Genomic DNA, 6,833 nt, shown 5'->3' with positions numbered 1-6,833 from the left:
GTTAGTGTGTATATATAATTGCTGGTGGTTAGAAATTATAGTTTTTTTTAAGTGGGGTCTAAAGTTATTGGCCCAAAGGTGCATAATCATTGCACATGCCTTGGGGAAAAAAAAAATGAAGTTGAAAGTTGAAATGTTTTTTTTTTTTTTCTTAAACAAATATCTCTCTCTCTCTCTCTCTCTCTCTCTCTCTCTCTCTCTCTCTTTCTCTCTCTCAGGCTTTCAGCTCGCCCAGACTAATCCAGTTTCCCAGTCGCTCTCTTCCTCAATCCTCAATTAATTGATTCAATTAAATTGAAGACTTGAAGTTAATCCATTCGATTCTCAAGCCTTTAGCCTTTAGCTCCCCTCTTCAATCTTCTCTCGAGTCTTAATCTCTTTCTTAGCCCTGTCTTCAGGCATTTTCATTAACTGTTTTAGTCTTTATCTTATTGTAATTGTGTTTTTTAGGTGGTACATTTGATCACATAGTTGCTCAAAGTTTAATTTCTTTTTGTTCAAAGTTTGTATGTTCAAAGGCCCTATAACTTTAATTATTTCTTGTCCGAAGTTTTTTATTCAAAATTTGTATAAAGTGTGATATCATTTTATTATTTTCTTCTGAATTTTCAAGTAAAAATAAATGAAAAACATGTCTATAGAATTATATATATATATTGTACAAAAGGTCCATTTCAGATTTTCGCCCCGGGCCTCTAAAATGTCAGGAACGGCACTGGGGAAGGGGTGGGGGTGGGGGTGGGGAGGGGCTGGGTTGGGGAGAGAGGAGCAGGCGGGGGGAGGGGGTGGTGTTGGTGCCGCGTGCCCACAACTAGGCTCGAAGGTTCCCTGCCGCTGAAACAGTTGAGGAGGCTACGCATGAAGGGGAGAGGGTTGGGTCGCGAAGGGGGGTGGGTTGGGCTTAGGTGAGGTGAGGGTGAGGGTGAGGGTAAGGGTGAGGGTGAGGGTGAGGGTGGGGGTGGGGGCGGGGGCGGAGGCGGGGGTGGGGAAGGGCTAGTGCTGGTGCTGGTGCTGGGTTGGGAAGAAGATAGAGATGGTGGTTTGGGGTGGGTGGGGGGGGGGGGGGGGGGTGCTCGGGTGGGGGAGGGAAGGGAGGAAGAAGATAAAGTTTTTTTTTTTATTATTCAAAAAAGTTTTAAAATACTAAATTTTTTTATATGCGGTGAAAATACAAAAATATATTTGTCACATCAGCAGATAACGTTTTTATTGACAGAAAAACTAACGGAAGTAATATTTTAACACAAAATGAAAATTGAGATATTTTTTGCAAGTTTTCAAAGTTGAAGTACTAACTTGAAACAACATGTAAAGTGAAGATACTAAAATGTAATTTACTCTAAAATTTTTATCTCAAACTCTTGTTAATAAATGTGACTAGCGTCTTTTTCAATAACAAACCAACTTAATTTTATGGCATGTATTAATAAAACCCAAAAAAGTCACGTCTTACGTACATCGATGCACTTAGTCTAACCCATTTTGCATACATGGCCATGCACGTTCGACCGGTACATTATTCACATATTTATACACACTTATCTGATCACATTAGCTATGAAAGTTGATATGGTCATACTATGTCAATTAATAAGATGGGTTGACGTGAATTTTAAGTTTTATTATTTGCATATTTACTTATGTCGTTAATTACATGGTATGGTCACATCAGCTGCCACATAAGGTGGTCAATTTATGTGGGATAAGTGTATACAAATAGCATTAATGTGACAGTTCAGGGTAAAAAACAAAAAAAGAAATAATTAAAGAGATAAGGATATTGGAGCAAACAGTCAAGCACTTGCCTAATTGACCTAGATGCACCAAACACTTGCCAAAATCACAACGTAAACCAGAATCCAGACAAGGATTGAAGCCCATTGTTTTCACAAAACCGCGTTCTGAAGTCCTCCATTTCACCTATAAAAATGACCCAAAGACTGGTCATTCTATGTGCACAAACTTGCAGCGCCCTTCCATCTCTATCTACTTATTGCATTACGAAAATGGGGAAGGTCTCTGAGGCGAGTGGTGGGCAAGATGAAGAGGAAGATGAGTCTAGTATTGTGCTATTAGGGCTTAACCTAGAAAACATCATCGGAGTAATGATTTACCAGAGGTATATTAATCATCAACCCTTCAATGGATCATTTCACCTCTTGAATGTATAAAACTGTGCTGTTAGGGCTTCATATTTCTGATAATTGATTATGTTCTGTTCGATTTTGTTAATTATATATAAATACACACTCATGTTCTCGTATATTGCAGCGCAGACACATCCTTGATACTAGAGTGTGTTTTTGGGGGGCTGAGATATTGAGATCCAATCTCAACACCTTTAATTAGTTGATGTGCATATATATATATATATATATGTGTGTGTGTGTGCGTGTGTGTATGACTGTATGTGTGTTTGTGCTTGTATCTTGGTGTTCTGTTCTTTTCTCCATTTGTGTGCTTATGTATGTTTAATGGAAAATCAATAGTGATGTTATTCGATCAGGTTTTAAATTATCTTAATTTGTGTATATCTTATTTGGATCCATATCTTGAAAATTAGTAGGTCCTTGATAATCTATTTGATATGTTTATTCTGCAATATATCCTTTCTGAATTTATTTTTCTACTTAAAAAAATGTGGAGGTAACTAGCTAGTCATCCCATGTTCGACCAACATACAGGAACAAATATTTCTTAATTATTGTCAGTAGAAATGGTTTTGTGATGAAAAATACTCATATCTGATCTTAATTTTTGTGGCCTACTTTGTGAAATAAACCCCTCTGGTTGTGAGCATTGGGGTATGAATTCATGGCATATTGTTAGTGATGATTTTGTGTCATGGTTGCCTGTAGATGAATGATATTTTTGTATTTTTGTTTTTGGTATTCACATAAAAATAGTTATTCGTAGTCGTAGACTGTAATTTTCATTCCATTAATTTTTTCCTTAAAAATTTTGTAGCAAACCTCGAGGAAGGAGGATGACAGAAGCATGAGTGCCACTTCGCTTAGATTCTTTTTCACCATCTGGACGAGAGGCTCACGAAGCACTTATCAGCCCAGAGGCATGTTGGAGCAGGTCCTTCAAATGGAAATCCCTCTTTTTCTTCTTCGGGCAGAAGGGGCAAATATATGTTCCGTCCAAGCTTTTCGCGCTGTATATTAATTCCACTCTTCAACTCTTCATAATATTCTTCTACATCCTCATCCATTTCTGTTTCACAGACTGTGTAAGTGTGCCCACCACTATTATCTTCAATCATCAACATTCTGCTTTCACAGTTTCACCTCTCCAAACCTCATCCAACACATAGTCTAAAAGAGTAAAAGCTATGCAGAAGCTGCAAGCTAGAGCCCACTTATGACTGGTTGCATTAATTAGAATGCAGAAACTTTGAGTGGAAGTCCCTGACATGATCCATCGGCCACCAGCAGAAGAATCCCAATCAGCTCATAATCCCTAGCCTTCCAAAGCAACTCTGTCGACTACTGAGGCTAGCATCTTCGGAATGGAACCGTTATAGTTATCTTAATTCATGTACACCTTGTAATTGGGTAGATCTTGAAAATGGATAGGCCTAGAGTTCTCTTTGACACATTTTTTAATATCTGTCTTGATTTTTTTCCTGGGCTGCATCCTGTACTTACCTGTTGCAGATTTCTTTTTAGTTTATTTCTTGTTAGACATCTTTTGTTCAAAAGAAAAACACAATGCAAAAATAGAATTTGAATTCAATAATTTTTTTTTTTTTGGGTTGGAAATGGTGTTCTTTTTTTCGGGTGCAAAATTGTACCCTGTGAGCAGACTTGGCTTCCCCTCTTGTGGATTCAATGATGGCTTGTTTGCTGGTTTTCTATTCTCTTTTTTCCATGGATGGAAGAGCTTCTTAAACTAGTTTCTTAAGTATATACATTTTCTTTACATCAATAAAAGTTAAAAAAGTTACTGTCGGATTTCTTTTTTCTTTTCTAAAATGGTATTGTTAATTTCAATCCGTTGGTTGTCTCTAAGTACAAAAGTTTAGTTGAATGTCAAGCTGTGATGAAACGTAGTTCTGTGAGGTAAATTTAATGTTTAGGTAGAGACAAAATTTTTGGTCTTAGCTTCTGATTGAATGTAATTGGATTAGCTTCTTAATTGGAATGTAGAGAATAGTCTAATGGTATATTATATATGGCCTCACAAGGCATTACCACTTGTAAATGACCTGGTGCACTGAATGCGTTTATGGTTACCTTGAATTAGTGCTTTCCTTAGTGAAAGGCTTATCTGAGATTTCTCCTCTGGCCGGCTCCTTAGTTTTCTTGGTAAACTCATCATGATAGCTTGAAATGGTTCGGCCATCCAAGTCCAATTAGGATAAGTTAGACTTAATTTGATAAGATGGCTCTTGCGTTGGGACAAACACCTAATTTTGGGGACCAACATAAATATAATGTACATTAATTTTGGAAGACTTAGGCCGGGTTGGGTTTTTGGCTTCCTTTGCAGTTGATTGTCTAATTTGTACGTGCACACCTTGTGTAATCCTGTAGAGCGAGGTATCCCGGCCCTAGCTTCTTGCTGAGGTTTCAGATCATGAAAGAGCCAAATACTTTGCAACTATGAATACTTATCATTTTATCAATTGAATGATATTGAGTGAACAACTTGATGATCTTGATAGTTATTGTGAGAGTTCAATTTTACCGTATGTAACACTTAACGCATGAACGTGCGTTATGCATAAGTACAATGCAAGAACGTACGTATACACATGCATGAACGTGTTACGTACGTACAAATGTGCGTCATGCCCGAACACGTGGACCGTCACATGGACTAGCTAGCTAGTGGCTTTGACCAGGCTTGCCAAACAAGCAAAACTAATCCTAAAGATACGGAAAAATTGGCAATAAATATGGCACGATCTTGGAGATCAACTAACGATCGAGAAGTGGAGAGTGGTTCCAAAAGGAGTGTCACCACTTCTTAGAGTGAGGCAAGAACGTGCCCACTAACTTATGATGGGAATCATGGTGCTTGAATAAAGGAATCATGCTTCAAATGCAGGTACACAATCATTCTGAGAGAATATACACTTAATTGGGATACTAGACTGACTTAGGCATCAGAGTATCTTTTGCAGGTACACCACCCTATTTCGGAGCTGTGTTTGAAGGTGCGACATTATCATCCAGTTCCCCAACATAACTTGGTGTTAGCAAATTTCTTCAAGGTAAGAAATTTTGATCTAACAGTTGTATACTTGTATAGTTTTTATTTTGACAGAGATAGATCAAAGGAGATTGCTTGATCTCATACCTCGTGTATTGTGTTCCCCCGTCAGAAAATATGAGAAACCCTAAAGGCGGTTAATTTAACTATTTTATTGTAATTGAAACTATATATTGTTATGTAATTTAAGTAGCTTCCCGTTCACTCACACTTCATTGTTCCTTCGCTCTTCTCTTTTCTTTTTCCTTATTTTTCTTTCGATTAAAAATATTAATAGTAATGATTCTTTCAATTTTCTAAATTCGTTTCACTTCTACCTCATAAGCATGCACATAAAGTGTGAGAATGTTATCCATATTAAAATTGCGATAACCTATAAATGCAAGTCTAAGGAGTCTGCAAATTAACTACTGATATATGACGCTTGACAATCTTGGGGTCAGTCAACAGCTAATCAAAGGAGTCTTTTGTAACAATATATACCATCCAATATATTTTGCAATGTTGGTGTGTATTTATGGTGGAACCATTTGGCTTCGTGGATAGTGGATACAATATAGTTGTTTTCTCATCGGCTCTCTTGCATAGTGGATACAATACAGTTTTCTTTCATTAGCAAGCTGCATGTTCTTCAATATCACCTGTATTTGAAATGTTTTTAGATAAGTTTAAATCTCAATATGTACAACGGGTCGGTATATACTACAAACGATTAATAGTAATTACAGTGTAGTCTCAAATTGATCAATGCCCAGGTACGTACGTTTTTTTTGATGATCAAACTTACATTAATGTCGATTTTGGATAATAATGATCACTTTTTTATTCTGGACAATATGGTGTGAAGCCCAGAAGTCCCTAAAGCCATTGAGCTTTTTGGCTAAAATATTGGATTATTCAGACAACAAATATTGGGTGAGCACTTGGTCTCGCGCGTCTGACAATGCCTTGGATTAATGTTAATAACTTAATACTGATGGTGGTAGATGGTGTTTCTCGTGAAATTCTGAGTTCGATCCTCAGCTCATATTTTTGAAGTTTTGCCATTATATTTATATAGGGGGCGATCCGTAGCACAATATTTTTTACACAAATTTTCAACAGGGCCCATTCCATATAGGATTTCAACGATCCGTTCCGTCTATTTTTTTAATTTCCATTAAAAGATCATCCTTATAAAAAATTAGGTAAATCATGTAAATCAGAAACCTACAAAGATTAAATGGTCAATCTTGGTCAACAAAATAAACATTTGATATGTTGACCATTTAATATTTGTTAGTAAATGATTTCCAATTTACTTAATTTTTTGCAAGGATGATCTTTTAATTAAGACCTAAAAAATAAACAGTTCAGATCGTTGAAATCGAATATGGAATGGGCCCCATTGAAAACTTGTGTCAAAACTTATGTAAAAAAATATAGTGCCATGGATCCATCTCCATATTTATATCTCTCTCTTCGAGGTACGAAAAAATTTCCAAAAAATTCTTATAGACTCGTCTTGACTATTACTAGTTTTATATTGAATCAAATTATCAAATTGATTTTCCAGAAAATTCAAATTCCCAAACTAATTGTCCGGATTTTCTGGAAAATACTAAACGTCA

Source organism: Dryas octopetala, chromosome 2 (genome assembly GCF_963921425.1).
Source record: "Dryas octopetala chromosome 2, drDryOcto1.1, whole genome shotgun sequence".
Lineage (NCBI taxonomy): Eukaryota > Viridiplantae > Streptophyta > Magnoliopsida > Rosales > Rosaceae > Dryas > Dryas octopetala.
This window is presented reverse-complemented; position numbering follows the sequence as displayed.